At 39.9% G+C, this 20,763-nt stretch overlaps 1 long non-coding RNA gene across 1 annotated transcript in view; it reads left to right on the forward strand.

Moving 5' to 3' along the window:
- LOC133254723 (uncharacterized) overlaps positions 1-20,763 on the forward strand; it is a 108,428-nt gene that overhangs the window by 62,772 nt on the left and 24,893 nt on the right. The window contains exon 2 of the long non-coding RNA XR_009738752.1: positions 4,908-4,971. This is a non-coding gene — a long non-coding RNA (uncharacterized LOC133254723). The remainder of the gene's footprint in view (positions 1-4,907; positions 4,972-20,763) is intronic.

Genomic DNA, 20,763 nt, shown 5'->3' on the forward strand with positions numbered 1-20,763 from the left:
TATGATTGTGAATAGGCACTCCCTTCTCCAGGGTATCTTCCTGACCCAGGGATTGAACCCACATCTCCTACATTGCAAGCAGATTCTTTACCATTTGAGCCACCAGGGAAGCCCATTCATAAATTGATTGATTGTTTTGTTTTAGTGCCACTATAACCCATAGTTATAAAAGGTAAAATATATCATTTGTTAGGAAGGCAGCCTGGTGTAGACAAAGGCAATCCACAGAGGTTCCCACCCTGATGTATACTTTTTAGCTGTATGAGTTTGGGTTTGCTACTTTTTCCACTATGGAGCCATAGGATGAATAATTCACATGAAGGCAAATTATTATGGTATGGAATGGACCACTCTTAATTCTTGACATATGTTAAGTATTTAGTTCAGCTATTACTTTCTGTTTTCTATGGAATATTTTCTCTTATATTTCACCTTTGTATCTTCTGTTATTCATATTTCTTTAGTTTTATTACTTTATTTTTGAGAGAGAGTCTTGTGTTTATAAACTGCCATATTATTTTAAAATGTGTTTAAAATGATTTCAAAGGAGAAAATATTTGGAAACTTTTAAGAATAGTCTGAGTAAGAAAAAAATCCCTAAAACTCTTTCTGTAGGCCAGTGGTAGTTTTATGGTAGTGGTAGTCTATGTCTCATGAAATCAATTCTTTAAAATAAAAATTAACTTGTGACATGTGAGAATAGTTGCAGTCAGTTGGATTGAAGAAAAATGCTATATTTTGATAATTTAGTTATCCATGGGAATATATCAAAAAGAAAGTTATTAAAGTTAGATAGAAAAGGAAGACTCTCATGAACTTCGTGTGTACTGCCTAAATTGACCAAGGGTAGATACAGAAATATAAAAGCTTAAGGAATCCTAAGCCACAGAAAGATTTTTCTTTATTTTTAATACATTATCAATGGATATTTTACTGATATGGTTCTATAGGATTTTGTCTTCATTTTGATACAAGCAAATGAAAATTGGAAAGTTGGCATAGGCTTCTTAGTAATCTCATCCATACCAATCTCATATTCTATAAACTGTTAATATCTTGTGTTAAGACTTATCCAAAATGCATAAAATAAAGCAGAAGATAACTGAATGACCTTGTATTATTAAACAGTTTGCCATTGTTTAACAGACTCACCCCAAAACTATTTGATTTTATTGGAGAATGCATCTGTATTGACTTAACTATTTGCTACCCAAAGATCTTTCACTCTTTTCCATTTACATGTTGACATGTATATTTCTGGATGGGAGAAAAGATGATGCCAAGCATTTTATTTTATTTCTCTGTAGGACATTACACAGTTTTGTATCTATTAGCCAATCCATTTCAGCATTTTATTAGCTGACTGATTAATGTTAAAAAATTATTCTGACAAAGAATTGTAAGGAAGATTTTACCTGCAAAACCTGCTGCAATGAGGTTTTACAATAAGTGAGAGAGCCATTGGGCTCAATTCTGAATACAAGGGAAAGTGGGAATTTATAGTCAAGGAGAGTCGGGGAGTTGGTGAACAGAAAATCACTATAAAGAGATCCCCAGGTTAGGGAAGATTCTTGTTAAACTCATGTAGCAGAGTTCTTGCCAAAGGCAGGCCAGAGTGATCAGATATTACAAGGTGGAGCGGGGGGTTATATTCGAGGAATTTGCTCAAATATTGAGGATGATCAGATACTGAGGGTGGCAGTTCCTTCTAAATAGACAGTAAAATTCTTACTACAACTAGGTGATGCAGGCCTAACAAAGACAGAAACTAAAGCCCAAGGTCAAGGCCTAGAGGTCTTAGAGTAGACTGACTATAATTAAATCAAAAAGGAAATCTTTTTCTTATATAAATCTCTGTTTCTCAAGATCTCCTTTGAGCTAGTCTTTCCATCTTACTGGTGCTTTTATTAATGAATTAATAAAATCTCTGATACATGTTTATTTTATAGTTACATGAGTCATGTTTTGAATATTTTGAAAATTACACTTTAACCCCAGTCAAGAGCTCATTCTTATGTGAAGGTTTTTGAAACATACCTTTCAAAGTTGGGGAGGAGAAAATGCCCTTTCACAGCAGTCTGATCCAACTTTATGCTACTAACCAGTTTTTTAACTGATTATGTTCCCAGTGAATTTGAGGTTCTTGAAGTCTCATCTCAGAAATAACCAATTGAGAGACAAAGTGATAGGTAAGAAGTAGATTTATTTAGAGAGAAACACACTCTGCAGACAGAGTGTGGACTATCTCAGAAGGTGAGAGAGAGTGAGCGAGCCTAGAAATATGGCATGGTTAGCTTTTATGCGATGGGTAATTTCATAGGCTAATGTGTGGTTGTGTTAGTCACTCAGCAGTGTCTGACTTTTGGCGACCATGGACTATAGCTCAGCAGGCTCCTCTGTCTATGAGATTTCCTAAGCAAATATACTAGAGTGGGTAGCCATTTCCTTCTCCAGGGCATCTTCCCGATCCAGGGATCAAACCTGGATCTCCCACATTGCAGGCAAATTCTTCACCAGGGAAGCCCAATGAGTGGGAAGATTATTCCAATTATTTTGGGGAAAGGGCAGGGATTTCCAGGAATTGGGCCACTGCCCACTTTTTTACCTTTAATGGCTGGCCTCAGTACTGTCATGGTGCTGATGAGTATGTCATTTAGATGCTAATGTATTACAATGAGCATATAACAAGGCTCAAGATCTACTGGAATCCAACTCATCCACCATCTTGGACCTAGTTGGTTTAACCAGTTTTTGTCTTGTCTCTGGCCTTATCATCCTTTTAAAGATTGTGTCCCACCCCTTTCCTCCTGTTTTAATTAGAGCTTTATTGCACACATTTAGTAATATTGTCAGCATCTTCATAAGAATATTTTCAATTAGACAGTAACATATCAAGAGTTTTTCTTAAAAGTATTTCCACATGTCAATATTTTAGTAGATAAGAATTGTCACAAATCAACTAAAGTAAAACCATTTTACTTTTATGTGCTCTGCAAATGTAAGCCATGGCATGATACATATGTGATCATATATTTCTTAAGTGGTATTTTTTTTAAACATTTTAATAAGGAGAACAGCCTAGTGTACAGATAATAAAGTTTTTATTCTTTGAGTTTGCATTGCCAGGAAACAAGCTTTTGGAGAATAAGATAGAGATGAAATAGTGAGAAGCAAGCTAAATATTACTTTATTTTTCCAGCTTTTTATATTCTACTTCTCCTTTCTTCCTTTTATGTATTCTTCTGAGTTCAAACAAGAAAGAAAATGAGTAGCTAGAGGAGAATTAGTTAGAAAGAAACTGCTTATAAAGGTATGAGCCCTGGTGGCTCAGATGGTAAAGAATTTGCCTGCAGTGCAGGATCCCCAGTTTCAATCCCTGGGTAGGGAAGATCCCCTGGAGAAGGGAATGACTACCGACTCCAGTATTCATGTCTGGAGAATTCCACAGATGGAGGAGCCTGGCAGGCTATAGTCCATGGGGTTGCAAAGAGTCAGACATGACTGAGTGACAAACAGATACACACATGAAGTGAAGAAAGCACAAGTTTTGGTGTAGCCTGTGACAGTGGGGGTCTGTTACTCACGAGAGGGCACCTGATTGATAGATGCTGGGACCTTTGGGTGAGGGAGTTCATTAATCCTGTAGGGAAGGAATGGCGGGAATGAATAGCTTGACTTTGCTGTCCTCCTATCTCCATCTCCTGTGGGTGCTCCAAATTGGTTAAACCCAACCAGAAACCAGAAGATAAAGTTGCACATTGATGTAACCCATATTTGTCAACCTACTGGGGCACAGAGTAGGGCAAAAATTGGTAAAAAAAAATGGACATATAAGATAACACATAGGGATGTTCTGCACATCTGGTAAAGGGAAGCTGGCTGCTAGAATATGGGATCTGAGAGGTCAAGCCCAGAAGTCTTCTCTGACTGATGTCAGAGGTTTGTGTAATCCATGATTCAGGCCAAGAGGACATTTAGTATTGAGTGAGAGCGCTTCCTGTCCAGATATGAAATAAGGGAATAAGGTGGCAATCAGTCAAGTCAGGGAGTACAAGTAGGTTCTGTGAACACAGGTGGTTGAACTGAATTAACATCCTAGAAACAAATAACTAGGGTGCAGTGGGACATTCCTTTTAACATGTCTAGTTTCACATTTCTTCACATGTAAAATGAAACAGTTGTAACAGAATGACTGTTTTATCTTCATATAATTTTCAACGGGAAAATAAAAACAGGAACAAACTTTTTCATCAGTTTTCATATGCTCTTACTTCAAAGTATTGTTTTTCAGAAGAGCAGCTAAAACAGCATCTTTTGTGTCCTTATGTTATTATTTATCAACGAATTCTCCCTGAAGGAGGCAATCAACACCAAATTGTTAGGGTCACTTTAATCAGAGCGGTAATGGTTTACTTTGCTCTATGAAGTTGATATTTACTCTTTATATAATGAGGAGGCAAGAAGTGATAAAAATGGTCAGTTGCAAGAATGAAGCACTTATATCCAAATGGAGGGGGAAATTTTTATTTTAATTAGATATTCCTCTCAAGTAAAGGAAAAGGTAAGTTAGTGTCTCCATTAAAAAGAAGCAACTCAGTTTAAATGATTTGAATGTGCACTAGTTGACCCAAAGAAAGAATGAGGGGATTGGTATTTAACCTTAGATTCTGTGCATTTCTTGCCTTGGGGCTGGAAGGCACTGTCTGAATTTCACCACAGAGATTAGTGTGTACAGCTTGATTGTCACTGTCAAGTATGTGCTAGGCTTGCTCTCCAGCTTGCTTGCCTCTGCTGATTACTGGCAGCTTGAAATTGTCCTGAAAGAGAATGAGGGCTTTTGATTAATCCCTGTGCACAGCATCAACATATTATTGATTCATTATCAGCACATTCTGTTTCATTTTCAGGAAACAGGGATGAGGTGAAGGCAAATATGACCTCCAAACAGACACAACCCAATGAACCTCCAAGGTGGGTAACTAAGTTCTTTTTCTAATAAAGTCCTTCCACTACATAAGACACAGAAAATATTTCTTTTCTCTGGGGAAGAACTATAGAGTTGAACAGCTCCAGTTTAACAACAATAAAGTAATCTAGCTTATCTTATTATTTATGTTTTTAGTTCTAAAAGCAGTAAATAAGTCCTCCAGAGTGGAGTATATTAGATATTAAAAACTTTACTATACAGATCTTATTTATATCATTGCTAAATACATAGTTTTAAAGAGATAAATAAACATTGATTTATTCATTAATCATACACTTATTTATTAACAATCCATCTAAGGAGACTTCCTATATGCTAAATTGGGCACTAGGAATACAAAGTTGAATAAGTCTTGGTTAGATTCAGAGTGCACAAAGAGAAGAAGAGGTACTTATGTAAAAATATATGTCTAGTAATAGGAATACATATGAAGTAATGAAGGGGTATTTGGCTTTTATGGTGGGATGCCAGAGAAATCTGTGACTGTGCAAGAGTTTGGGAAATGAATATGGGTTTTGCAGAAAGAATAGGATAAGAAGAAAATTTGGGCCAGAGTAAATAGTTTGTGAAAGTGAATTACAAGTGTCCATTAGGGCATTGTAAGCAGTTGAGTGTTCCTAAAGTGAACATTTCAAAAGGGAAGTGATGAACGAGTGAGCTACAAAAGTGGATGAGAGGCAGATTTTTCATAGTCTATCATATATACTTCAAGGTCAATATTGCCTGTTACTCCAGGTGTTTCTTGACTTCCTACTTTTGCATTCCAGTCCCCTATAATGAAAAGGACATCTTTTTTGGGTGTTAGTTCTAGAAGGTCTTGTAGGTCTTCATAGAACTGTTCAACTTCAGCTTCTTCAGCATTACTGGTCAGGGCATAGACTTGGATTACTGTGATATTGAATGGTTTGCCTTGGAAATGAACAGAAATCATTTTGTTGTTTTTGAGATTGCATCCAAGTACTACATTTTGGACTCTTCTGTTGACTATGATGGCTACTCCATTTCTTCCAAGGGATTCTTGCACACAGTAGCAGACATAATGATCATCTGAGTTAAATTCACCCATTCCAGTCTATTTTAGTTCACTGATTCCTAAAATGTCGATGTTCACTCTTGCCATCTCCTGTTTGACCACTTCCAATTTGCCTTGATTCATTGACCTAACATTCCAGGTTCCTATGCAATATTGTTCTTTACAGCATCAGACTTTAATCCATCCCCAGTCACATCCACAACTGGGTGCTGTTGTTGATTTGACTCCATCTCTTCATTCTTTCTGGAGTTATTTCTCCACTGATCTCCAGTAGTGTACTGGGCACCTACTCACCTGGGGACTTATCTTTCAGTGTCCTATCTTTTTGCATTTTCATACTGTTCATGGGGTTCTCAAGGTAAGAATACTTTGTGGTATTTACAAAGTGGTAAAACCACTTTGAAGTGGTTTGCCATCTCCTTGTCCAGTGGACCACGTTTTGTCAGAAATCTCCACTATGACTCATCTGTCTTAGGTGGCCCTACACGACATGGCTCATAGTTTCATTGAGTCAGCAAAAGACAAAACCAGGAGCTGAATGTGGCTCAGATCATGAACTCCTTATTGCCAAATTCAGACTTAAATTGAAGAAAGTAGGGAAAACCACTAGACCATTTAGGTATGACCTAAATCAAATCCCTTATGACTATAGAGTAGAAGTGTCAAATAGATTCAAGGGATTAGAGCTGATAGAATGCCTTAAGAATTATGGATGGAGGTTCATGACATCGTACAGGAGGCAGTGATCAAGACCATCCCCAAGAAAAAGAAATGCAAAAAAGGCAAAATGGTTGTCTGAGGAGGCCTTACAAATAGCTGTGAAAAGAAGAGAAGCAAAAGGCAAAGGAGAAAAGGAAAGATATACCCATCTGAATGCAGAGTTCCAAAGAATAGCAAGGAGAGAAAAGAAAGCCTTCCTCAGTAATCAATGCAAAGAAATAGAGGAAAATAATCGAATGGGAAAGACTAGAGATATTTTCAAGAAAAGTAGAGATACCAAGGGAAAACTTCATGCAAAGATGGGCATAATAAAGGATAGAAATGGTATGGACCTAACATAAGCAGAAGATATTAAGAAGAGGTGGCAAGAATACACAGAAGAACTATACAAAAAAGAGCTTTCACGACCAAGATAATCATGATGGTGTGATCACTCACCTAGACCGAGACATTCTGGGATGCAAAGTCAAGTGGGACTTAAGAAGCATCATTACAAGCAAAGCTAGTGGAGGTGATGGAATTCTAGTTGAGCTATTTCAAATCCTAAAAGATGATGCTATGAAAATGCTCCACTCAATATGCCAGCAAATTTGAAAAAAATCAGCAGTGGCCACAGGACGGGAAAAGGTCAGTTTTCACTCCAATCCCAAAGAAAGGCAATGCCAAAGAATGCTCAAACTATTGCACAATGGCACTTATCTCACACACTAGCAAAGTAATGCTCCAAATTCTCCACTCCAGGCTTCAACAGTACGTCAACCAAGAACTCCAGATGTTCAAGCTGGTTTTAGAAAAGGCAGAGGAACCAGAGATCAAATTGTCAACATCCACTGGATCATCAAAAAAGGAAGAGAGTTCCAGGAAAACATCTACTTCTGTTTTATTGACTATGCCAAAGCCTTTGCCTGCGTGGATCACAACAAACTGTGGAAAAATCTGAAAGAGATGAGAATACCAGACCACTTCACCTGCCTCTTGAGAAATCTGTATGCAGGAAGCAATAGTTAGAACTGGATATGAAACACAGACTGGTTCCAAATAAAGAAAAGGAGTATGTCAAGGCTGCATATTGTCACCCTGCTTATTTAACTTCTATGCAGTGTACGTAATGAGAAATGCTGGACTGGATGAAGCACAAGCTGGAATCAAGATTGCCAGGAGACATATCAACAACCTCAGATATGCATGTGACACCACCCTTGTGGCAGAAAGTGAAGAAGATCTAATGGTGAAAGTGAAAGAGGAGAGTGAAAAAGTTGGCTTAAAACTCAACATTCAGAAAAATAAGATCATGGCATCTGGTCCCACCACTTCATGGCAAATAGATGGGGAAACAGTGGAAACAGTGACAGACTATTCTTGGGGGCTCCGAAATCACTGCAGATGGTGACTGCAGCCACGAAATTAAAAGATGCTTGTTCCTTAGAAGAAAAGTTTTAACCAACCTAGACAGCATATTAAAAAGCAGAGACATTACTTTGTCAACAAAGGTCAGTCTAGTCAAAGGTATGGTTTTTCCAGTAGTCATGTATGGATGTGAGAGTTGGACTATAAAGAAAACTGAGCACTGAAAAATTGATGCTTTTGAACTGTGGTGTTAGAAAAGACTCTTGAGAGTCCCTTGAACAACAAGGATATCCAACCAGTCCATCCTAAAGGAAATCAGTTCTTAATGTTCATTAGAAGGACTGATGCTGAAGGTGAAACTCCAATACTTTGGTCACCTGATGTGAAGAACTGACTCATTTTTAAAGACCATTATGCTGGGAAAGATTGAAGACCAGATAAGGGGATGATAGAGGATGAGATGGTTGGATGGCATCACCAACTCTGTAGACATGAGTTTGAGTAAACTCAGCTCCCATCCGGGAGCTGGTGATGGACAGGGAAACCTGGTGTGTTGCAGTCCATGGGGTCTCAAAGAGTGTGACATGACTGAGTGACTGAACTGAATTGATCCTATATACAGGGTCTTCCCAGGTGGCTCAGAAGTAAAAATTTGCCTGCCAATGCAGGAGACATGAGTTCAATCTCTGGGTCAGAAAGATTCCCTGGAGAAGGAAATGGCAACCCACTCCAGCATTCTTACCTGGGAAATCCTATGCACACAGTTGCCTGGTGGGCTACAGTCCATGGAGTTGCAAAAGAGTCAAACATGACTTAGCAACTAAACAACAAAACAAATCTTATATACAAGGCTGGCTAAATTTGCTCCTACAAGGAGCAAGACTGTATGGTCCTTGGCCCCTCATCATGTCCTCTGTCTGCCTTTCATCTGTGGAAAACTTTAGTCAAAGAATAAGTTTAATCAGAGAAGTGACAAATACTGAAACAAAGGAAAACAAGCAAAGGAGAATAAACAATAATAATGTAGTCATTAAGTATAGTCAAGGACCTTTAGTTCTTTTTCAAGGGCTATAGATAGTATTCTGAGCCATATCCTGTGAGCTGTCTTATAATATGAAGAAAAAATTAACTACATGATGACTGAACTGTACCCAGGACATGAGCTGCCATAATTCCAAGAATAAACCACAAAGAACAAGTGCACCCCATAACTAAAGATTAACTGTACCTAAAGCAACCACGATGATGTTCGTCAGACCACTGATGATCAATTTGAAGATGACGGTTAGAGATGACTGTGCTGTTTCTGCATGTTCCCCCCACCCTGACTCTGACTACAAATGCTCTCACCCCCTGCTTGTCTCGGTGGAGGGGGTCGGCCTTTGGACAGATGTCCACCGCCCTCCTCCCTCCCCAGTTTCTGGCATCTGAAATAAAGCACTTTCATTCCCACCAACCTGGCCTACTTATTGGCTTTTGAGCGGCGAGCAGCTGGACCCCCCACCCATACCTTTCAGTAATGATAGGGTTCTAAAAAGTGGAATCAGATCTGCATGATCTAAGATCACTGTGATACACTTCCATGTTATATAATTATCCAGTCTATTAAAACAGGACAGTTGAGGAAATGCCTTGGCAGTAGCAATAGGAGTGAAAAGGGAGAATTCAGCAAGTATCTAAGAGATCCAATCAGAGAGACTTGGCTTAAATTAGATGTTACAAATAAAAGAGTTGTTGAGGATGACTCACAGGATTTTGTCTTATGTCTGTACCTTACCACCAACTGGGGTAGGAAAAAGCATTAAAAAAAAATACAGATGTGGTTGTGGGAAGCAGGGGCAAGAGATGGTATGGAGATGGATAGTAACTGGGAAAGTTTTCACCTGGTTGACTATAAGGGTATTTAGTAGATCACTAATGGCAACCCACTCCAGTGTTCTTGCCTGGAGAATCCCAGGGGCAGGAGAGCCTGGTGGGCTGATGTCTATGGGTCACACAGAGTCGGACACGACTGGAGTGACTTAGCAGCAGCAGCAGCAGATCACTGGATCTTTTAAGTCTGACACTCAGGCAGTGGAATTCAGCTAGGTAATGGAAAAGTTCAAAGCACAGGCAGAAATGCTAATTGCACATCTTACTAAGATCCAGTAGCACAGGCTCTGTCTCAAAGACCAAATCAAAATATAGCAAAGATAACACACTGCAATTCCCCAGGTTAACTATGTCCTCAGCAGTCCTTTCTTTTTATTACGTTGTATTGATCATACCTTCATTTAAACAATAAGACAAAAAATAATTTTTAAATAAATAAAAAGTAAGACACAAATATCTGATTACTGAAAAGGAGGATCATGTTAATATACTTACTATTTCCTACTTTCTAAGAAACTTTCTTTTCTGAAATATTTTAGTCTTTCATGCATATGTGCATGCTATGTTGCTTCAGTGGTGTCCAGCTCTTTGTGACCCTATGGACTGGAGCTGACCAGGCTCCTCTGCCCATGGGATTCTCCAGGCAAGGATACTGGAGTGGGTTGCCATGCCCTCCCCCAGCAGACCTTCCCAAACCAGGGATAGAATTTGCATCACTTAAATCTCCTGCATTGGCAGGCAAGTTGTTTACCACCTGGGAAGTCCTAGACTTTCATAGACATGCAAAAATATTAGAGAGGATTTTTGTCTATCTTTCATCCAGCTATGCCAGTGATATTATCTGAGATAATACTAGAATTGTTAAAATAAGGAACTTGGTATTACTAAAATACAACTAACTAAACTGCAAAACTTATTCAAGTTTCATCATTTTTCACCTGTTCCTTGGTTTGTTACTATTGTTGCTTTGGTGTATCAGTTCAGTTCAGTTCAGTTCAGTCGCTCAGTCCTGTCCGACTCTTTGTGACCCCATGAATCGCAGCAGGCCAGGCCTCCCTGTCCATCACCAACTCCCAGAGTTCACTGAGACTCACATCCATCGAGTCAGTGAGGCCATCCAGCCATCTCATCCTCTGTCCTCCCCTTCTCCTCCTGTCCCCAATCCCTCCCAGCATCAGAGTCTTTTCCAATGAGTCAGCTCTTCACATGAGGTGGCCAAAATACTGGAGTTTCAGCTTCAGCATCATTCCCTCCAAAGAAATCCCAGGGCTGATCTCCTTCAGAATGGACTGGTTGGATCTCCTTGCAGTCCAAGGGACTCTCAAGAGTCTTCTCCAACACCACAGTTCAAAAGCATCAATTCTTCGGCGCTCAGCTTTCTCCACAGTCCAACTCTCACATCCATATATGCCTACTGGAAAAACCATAGCCTTGACTCATCGGACCTTTGTTGGCAAAGTAATATCTCTGTTTTTTAATACGCTATCTAGGTTGGACATAACTTTCCTTCCAAGGAGTAAGCGTCTTTTAATTTCATGGCTGCAGTCACCATCTGCAGTGATTTTCGAGCCCCAGAAAATAAAGTCTGACACTGTTTCCACTGTTTCCCCATCTATTTCCCATGAGGTGATGGGACCGGATGCCATGTTCTTCGTTTTCTGAATGTTGAGCTTTAAGCCAACTTTTTCACTCTCCACTTTCACTTTAATCAAGAGGCTTTTTAGTTCTTCTTCACTTTCTGCCATAAGGGTGGTGTCACCTGCATATCTGAGGTTATTGATATTTCTCCTGGCAATCTTGATTCCAGCTTGTGTTTCTTCCAGTCCAGCCTTTCTCATGATGTACTCTTCATATAAGTTAAATAAGCAGGGTGATAATATACAGACTTGACATACTCCTTTTTCTATTTGGAACCAGTCTGTTGTTCCATGTCCAGTTCTAACTGTTGCTGCCTGACCTGCATACAGATTTCTCAAGATTCAGGTCAGGTGGTCTGGTATTCCCATCTCTTGAAGAATTTTCCACAGTTTATTGTGATCCACACAGTCAAAGGCTTTGACATAGTCAATAAAGCAGAAATAGATGTTCTTCTGGAACTGTATTGCTTTTTCCATGATCCAGTGGATGCTGGCAGTTTGATCTCTGGTTCCTCTGCCTTTCTAAAACCATCTTTAACATCAGGAAGTTCACGGCTCACATATTGCTGAAGCCTGGCTTAGAGAATTTTGAGCACTACTTTACTAGCGTGTGAGATGAGTGCAATTGTGTGGTAGTTTGAGCATTCTTTGTCATCGCCTTTCTTTGGGATTGGAATGAAAACTGACCTTTTCCAGTCCTGTGACCACTGCTGAGTTTTCCACATTTGCTTGCATATTGAGTGCAGCACTTTCACAGCATCATCTTTCAGGATTTGAAATAGCTCGACTGGAATTCCATCACCTCCACTAGCTTTGTTCGTAGTGATGCTTCCTAAGGCCCACTTGACTTCGCATTCCAGGATGTCTGGCTCTAGGTCAGTGATAACACCATCATGATTATCTGGGTTGTGAAGATCTTTTTTGTACAGTTCTTCTGTGTATTCTTGCCACCTCTTCTTAATATCTTCTGCTTCTCTTAGGTCCATAGCATTTCCGTCCTTTATCGAGCCCATCTTTGCATGAAATGTTCCGTTGGTATCTCTAATTTTCTTGAAGAGAATGTTGTTTTTCCCATTCTGTTGTTTTCCTCTATTTCTTTGCATTGATAGCTGAGGAAGGCTTTCTTATCTCTCCTTGCTATTCTTTGGAACTCTGCATTCAGATGCTTATTTTTTCCTTTTCTCCTTTGCTTTTCGCTTCTCTTCTTTTCACAGCTATTTGTAAGGCCTCCCCAGACAGCCATTTTGCTTTTTTGCATTTCTTTTCCATGGGGATGGTCTTGATCCCTGTCTCCTGTACAATGTCACGAACCTCATTCCATAGTTCATCAGGCACTCTATCTATCAGATCTAGGCCCTTAAATCTATTTCTTACTTCCACTGTATAATTATAAGGGATTTGATTTAGGTCATACCTGAATGGTCTAGTGGTTCTCCCTACTTTCTTCAATTTAAGTCTGGATTTGGCAATAAGGAGTTCATGATTTAAGCCACAGTCAGCTCCTGGTCTTGTTTTTGTTGACTGCAGAGAGCTCCTCCATCTTTGGCTGCAAAGAATGTAATCAATCTGATTTCAATGTATAGTCCTTTGAAATTTTAACGTATGTATGCTGCTGCTGCTGCTAAGTCGCTTCAGTCGTATCTGACTCTGTGTGACACCATAGACGGTAGCCCACCAGGCTCCCCTGTCCCTGGGATTCTCCAGGCAAGAACACTGAAGTGGGTTGCCATTTCCTTCTCCAATGCATGAAAGTGAGAAGTGAAAGTGAAGTAACTCAGTCGTGTCCGACTCTTAGCGACCCCATGGACTGCAGCCCACTAGGCTCCTCCATCCATGGGATTTTCCAGGCAAGAGTACTGGAGTGGGGTGCCATTATGTGTATGTCTCTGCAAATACTGGAGAAGGCAATGGCAACCCACTACAGTACTCTTGCCTGGAAAATCCCATGTTCGGAGGAGCCTGGTATGCTCTAGTCCATGTGGTAGGAAAGAGTTGGACACGACTGAGCAACTTCACTTTCACTTTTCACATTCATGCATTGGAGAAAGAAATGGCAACCCACTCCAGTGTTCTTGCCTGGAGAATCTCAGGAATGGGGCAGCCTTGTGGACTGCCATCTATGGGGTCTCACAGAGTTGGACAGGACTGAAGCGACTTAGCAGCAGCAGCAGCAGCAGCTGCAAATACTACCACATTAAGGATGTAGAATAGTTCCATCATTCGCCGGACTCTCTCCTATCAATTTAGAGTCATCTTTTTCCCCATTCCATCTTCTAAGAAATGGAATTCTAACTTTTTCAGAATGACATCTTTCACTTGGTTTAATGCCTCTGAGATTCATCCAAGTTGTAATGAGAATCAGGAGCCAACACTTTTCAATTAAAAAGTTAACCAACCCCCCACTTGCAAAGTCTGTCTCTGTCCTACAGTTACTTTGAAGTTTTGCACATTCTAACCAGTCATGATTCATAAATAGCAATGCTTCTCTTTTCATACTGTTCATGGGGTTCTCAAGGCAAGGATACTAAAGTGGGCCACTGGAGAAGGGAATGGCAAACCACTTCAGTATCTTTGCTTTGAGAACCCCATGGACATATTAAAAAGCAGAGAAGTCACTTTGCCAACAAAGGCCTGTATAATCAAAGCCATGGTTTTTCCCGTAGTCATGTATGGATGTGAGAGCTGGACCATAAAGAAGGCTGAGCACTGAAGAATTGATGCTTTCAAATTGTGGTGCTGGAGAAGACTCTTGAGAGTTCCCTGGACAGCAAACAGATCAAACCAGTCAATCCTAAAGGAAATTAGCCCTGAATATTCATTGGAAGGACTGATGCTGGAGCTGAAGCTCCAATACTTTGGCCACTTGATTCAAAGAACCGACTCATCGGAAAAGACTCTGATTCTGGGAAATACTGAGGACAGGAGGAGAAGGGGGCAGCAGAGGATGAGATGGCATTACTGACTCAGTGGACATGAGTTTGAGCAAACTGTGGGAAATAGTGAAGGGCAGGGCAGCCTGGCTGCTTCAGTCCATGGGATCACAGAGAGTTAGGCACGAGTTCGTGACTGAACAACAGTGCTTCACTTCTCTCCCAGAGGTTGAAATTTGATCATATCCACATGCAAAGAGCCATGAGGGTCACTCCGTGGAAGCAGCCTTAGTGGTACTAGTGGGATGCCTCACCTGGAATTACACAGAAGCCACAGTAGGAAATGGGTGGAGCGAATTCTCAGAGAATGTAGATAGTGACACATAAGGACACAAATTTCCCATGACTTCATGAACTGAGGGGAGCTTCCTGGCTAGAGCCCAGCCAAATGATAAGAACTGAGTCACAGAGCCTGGCAAGAAAGTATATATATGTCACAGGGCTTCTGGCCATGTGGACTGAGATTGGAGCATCTCTGATATCCCCTAGGTCCTGGTCTTCCTTGAGAAATTGGCAAGTGCCTATGAACAGTATCTATACCTGGTCCACAGCAGACAATTTCCTTTGCAAGCTGGGAATAAAGACTTGATCCTGCAACAGTGCAACAAATGCTTTTGCAACTGCTGGAAGAGCTTAGCAAGGTTTCTGGCTTCTGAACATGTGGCTCTCAGATTAAGTGCAAGGGAACAGACTCCTATATAGACAGAGGCCCTATGTTCCATTTCAAGTTGAATGGCAGGCTGTCTGTACTTCTGTATTTGCTTTCTTTTAAACGTCTTAAATCCAGGCCTTGAAAGCTTCTGCTTTGGATTAGTCCTCCTAAACATGGTATTGATCCACAGAAAGATCAAAAGCATGGTGAAAGCAGCTTACAAAGCATGCAAACTATCAGTGACGAACATTAAATGGGTCGCTTCTGAAATAAACAAGTGCAGGTAAAGCTGTCCAGGAACTGTGATTATCTCATTTTCTCATTTTTGATCCTAAGCATTGAGCTTTGCAAGTGAAGGCTGACATTAAGACTAGTGAATTGCCTGATGAGGGGATGCCAAACATCTACAGCTTTGTAAGATGAGGATGGATGTGGACATGGAGAGGAGGTACGTAGGATAAAACACGTCTTTATACATCAACAGCCTCAGGAGATGAAAAATCTACTCCAGAATTTGCATTATTTGTTAGCACTGGGAGTTACAAAGTAATTATTATTACCTATCATCATTTTATACCTTCTGTCAGCAAAGTGCCAAGTCTACAGTAGAAGTTGTGAAGGCTTTTTGACTTTCTAAGACAGGGTCATGTGGCCCTGGAGGCTTGAGTTTCAGCTACAGAGCAGTGACTAAATTCCATTCTGTTGGCCTCTTGTATATTTCACCAGCCTACTTTAGGATGGCAATTTGAAGGCAAGTGCTGTGTCATGTCCACTGATAGATTTCTCCAAGTCAGTCACAGTGCCTGGTATGTGATGGGGTCCATAAATATTTGTTGAATTGATTGAAGCATGGATAGAAAGCACATGCTACATGCACTGAGTCACTGTCTTCAGACCATCTCATGCATGTGACACTCCATAAAATGAAAAATAACTCAGGTAATATGTTTGTTAATGTAAACTTATTTTTATTCCCCCAGTTCTACTATTTATAAACTTTATAATCATTTCAAGTGATGAATACCTCCTAGCCTCATTTTGATGGGGCTAACAATCCTTGTTCTGCTACGTTTTGGGAGAGAACAAATGAGCTATTAAAATTTTAAAATAGGTGGGAGAGACTTGAAGTCACATATGAGGCTTTTTAAAAGTATCTATTTATTTTCTTATTTAGGCTGCACTTGGTCTTTGTTTCTGTGCCCATATTTTCTCTCGTTACAGCAAACATGGGTTACTCTCTAGTTGCGGTGCACAGGCTTCTCATCGAAGTGGCTTCTCTTGTTGCAGAGCTTGGGCTGTAGATTGTGAAGGCTCAGTAGTTGTGGTGTATGGGCTTAGTTTCCCTGTGGTATGTGGGCTCTTAGTTCCTGGACCAGGGAATTGGTGACACCTGCATTAGTAGGTGGATTCTCAACCACTGGACCATCAGGGAAGTCCCTTGAGGCCTTTATTTACATTTCAAGTCATTCATTTGTACCTATTTTCTTGCTATTGATGAGGTTAATGGTTGGTTAGGATGAAAAATCTTACTTTTTAATCATTTTTCCTACAGCCCAAAACAATAATCTATCTCTCATTTCTAATTATATTATACTATAACTCATAAATGGAGGATATACAAAAATCAGTCTTTAAAGATATTGAAATTCTCACAGTAATTCAGAGTTCTTGGCTTCATGGGATATATCAAGTCCTGAACTCTAAGAATAGGTAAAATTTTTAAGGTAGGAGGCAGGTGGTGTTTTTACCAGAAAATCTGTCTGCATGCTTGCAAGAGATGACCTGAGAGGAGCAGATTTGTATTCCCCCAACAAATTTGACATAAATAAAAATTTGAAGCAATTGGCATCCACTGAATACAACCAGGTTGTTAATGGCATGAGCTTCCCTGGTGGCTCAGATGGTAAAGAATCTGCCTGCAATGCAGGAGACCCAGCTTCAATCCCCAGGTCTGGAAAATCTCCTGGAGAAGGGAATGGCAACCCATTCCAGTACTCTTGCCTGGAAAATCCCATGGACAGAGGAGCCTGGTAGGCTGCAGTCCATGGATTGTGAAGAGTCAGACACGACTGAGCAACTTCACTTTCACTTTTCACTTTCGTGCACTGGAGAAGGAAATGGCAAACCACTCCAGTTTTCTTGCCTGGAGAATCCCAGGGGCGGAGGAGCCTGGTGGGCTGCCATCTATGGGTCGCACAGAGTCGGACATGACCTGATGTGACAGCAGCAGCAGCAGCAGGATACAACTAGGTTGTAAATGAATGGCATGGGCTTCCCTGGTGGCTCAGATGGTAAAGAATCTGCCTGCAATGCAGAAGACCCAGGTTCAATCCCCAGGTCAGGAAGATCCCCTGGAGAAGGGAATGGCAACCCACTCTAGTATTTTTGCCTGGAAGATCCCCTGGAGAAGGGAATGGCAACCCAGTCTAGTATTTTTGCCTGGAAAATCCCATGCACAGAGGATCCTGGTGGGCTGCAGTCCATGGGGTCTCATAGAGTTGGACGTGACTGAGCAACTGATAAACACAAATACAACTACGTTGTAAATGAATGACATGGGCAGTTGGATAAAGACAGGAGCATTTGACCTACAGCTTTTACTATGAACTTTTGACATGTATAGGGGCTGAAATAGATCAAAAGACAAAAACGTACATATCCAGAGCACTTAAACATCAGTTTAAGGCCATTCATGTCGCTTCAGAGAAGTGAGATATTAATTCTACAGGAATTCCTGAGAAAAATTTATCGTTCAGAATTTCTCAAACATTGTCATAGACTTTGACAATGAAGGAAATTAGTTAAAGGGACAAAATAATAGAAGCATTTGGGGATCAGCTTGACTGTGAGCAGAGTCTGAACCCCATTCCACGTGCAGTGTGGTGTCACTGAAGATGTTGGTCTGTGGTGGGATTGTGATGAAAACCATATTTTAGTGAATCAATTGTCCTCAGCTAACATGAACTGCAGCCAGCTGATCTGTCACCAGTGATCCATCTGTGCCACTGGTCTAATACCAAGATAAGATCTTGATCTAGATTAAGAACAACCAAAAGCAGACATGAATACCAGCTTGTAAGGAAGCATCTGTTGCTGGTTCTGAGAGAGCCATGGAATGCTTTGAACTTATGAAAAAGTGGGTTATGTGCTTTCCTATTTATGACATGTCATGGTGTTCAAAGCTATTTTTAAAATATGTATGTATATATTTTTCTACCAATAATAAATTTTAAGTTGTTATTTCTGTTCTCATAGATTCTTCAAGTCCTTATATGAGTCCTTAAGTCTCAAGTCAGATGGTGGCGTCATCTGACACTCTCTGAGGTTGTGTGGGTGCGCCTGTAAATGGATCAGGTTCACCTTTCAGGCTCAGATGCTGACTTGTGCCTCCACCTAGCCTGCTATAGTCATTGAACATGTCAGTTATTCAATCCAATTACCCATTTCGAAGTGAACCATACAGTCAGTTGTAATGCCACAATTTAACACAAAGGTAGAAAAATCTTATTGGTAGAATAAGATCAGACTTTTGAAGAATCTCACTTTTGTACAACTACACTTTTACAGATCTCACTTTTGCAGAAACTTTTTATTTTACTACACCTCATAATAAAGAAAAAGTCAATAGATAGTGACAGAAATGAGAGTATTGTTTTTGTTGGTGATGTTGTAACAAATTCAAACATATATTATGATCTGTCTTAATTGAGATTCTTATTCCTAATAAAGTGAATGGCTTACCAGATGGCACAGTGGTAAAAATCTGCCTGTAAAGCAGGAGACACAGCAAATGTGGTGTGGATCTCTGGGTCAGGAAGATCCCCTGTAGGAGGGAATGGTAATCTACTCTAGTATTCTTGCCTGGAAAATTCCATGGACAGAGGAGCCTGGTGGGCTACAGTCCACAGGGTCACAAAGAGTTGGACATGACTGAGTGACTGAGTCCGTACACATGCATTCCTAATAAAGTGAGTACAATCCAGTTATCAATAGTATAATATCTGCACTGCCAGTGAGCATGGACATGTCTGTTTTTGAAGGTAATAGCTCTTTGTAATGAACTGCCATGGCAAGGACATATCTTTCTTGCCCTTGGTTGTCCAAACTGTTACTGCATTTAAAACAATATGGGCATTCAAGCTTACAAAAGAATTATTCTTTTTGGTGATTAACATATAAAAAAAGTCAAAGGTTATTTTGAAACTTGGGGCATGGATATTGAATTAGTTCTAATGGAATCAATAAACTGAAACAGATTAATGATGCTGTGAAGAAATCTATGGGTATGAGAGTAGATATCAGTAAAGGTACAAGACATTTTAGTTAAAAGCAAACTATTGTAAGCAGAGATTCTGAAGTATGAGAAACTATAAGACAATGAAAACTCACTTTGCATTTTTATAATCCTAGATTACACAGGCTCATTTGTAGATTACAATACCTAGAGCAACCAGCATATGCCAGCTTGCCTGAGACTTTCCTTGATGCAACACTGAAGGCTCTATATCCTGGGAAAACCCTTATTTACCTGAAATCTTAGTATATGTTCTTTTTTTTTTTCTTTTATCTATGCTGGTTTTTTGTTGGTCATCTGAAATTTTAGTATATGTTCCTTTTTGGTCTCCTGAAATTTTAGTATAAGTTCTTTTTTTTCTTTTTAAAAATGTATCTATTTTTAATTGAAGGATAATTGCTTTACAATATTGTGTTGGTTTCTGCCATACATCAACATGCATCAGCCATGGGTATACGTATGTCCACTTCCTTTTTTTTTTCTTTTTTGTTCGGTTGTGCTGGGTCTTTGCTGCAGCACATGGACTTCTCTAGTTGCAGCATGCCAGTTTAGTTGACCCCAGACATGTGGGATCTTAGTTCCCTGACCAGGGATCCAACTTGCATCCTCTGCATTGCAAGGCAGATTCTTAACCACTGAACCACAACGGAAGTCATTCTTAGTATGTTTTTAAATGACACAAACATGGGTCTGTTTCCTCCTTCACTTCACCTTCCTCCATTTTCTTTGCCTGGTGGAATTCAATGGCACATCAGAACCACCATAATAGTTATTGATACTTCTGATTGGAAATGGCTGTTGATGGTTGAAAGCCTCCCTTCTGTAATGCCCAGTAACAGAAACAAGAGGGAATTTTTGCACATAGACTTTCATATATACAGCACTTCCCAAGCTTCATGGGGCTCCCATTGATACAAACATTCCTTAACATTTCTCTAAACCTTTAAACTGAAAATTGCATCTAGTTGTGTTTAATTTGATATTAAACAGCTAATTGGATTTGTAGCCTTGAGAGGTGAGGCAGGGAGGGAAAGTTTATTTGCCTAAAATTTAATAATAGCAACTTATAAAATTTCATATTTTAAAATCTGAATTGCTAGAGACAGCTTCAGATGTGCTGAAAGTACTAAAATAGATGCAATCTGGTAGTCTGTCAGGAAAGCAAGCAAACAAACAAACAAAAAACCGCTGGGTCAGGCGCACAGCTGTTTGTGGAGGGCATTAAATTTTTTACAGTCCTTCCCATAGGCCAATATGCTCTTATGCATTGATTTATATATTAATAATGACA

This window comes from Bos javanicus, chromosome 1 (genome assembly GCF_032452875.1).
Source record: "Bos javanicus breed banteng chromosome 1, ARS-OSU_banteng_1.0, whole genome shotgun sequence".
Classification (NCBI taxonomy): Eukaryota; Metazoa; Chordata; class Mammalia; order Artiodactyla; family Bovidae; genus Bos; species Bos javanicus.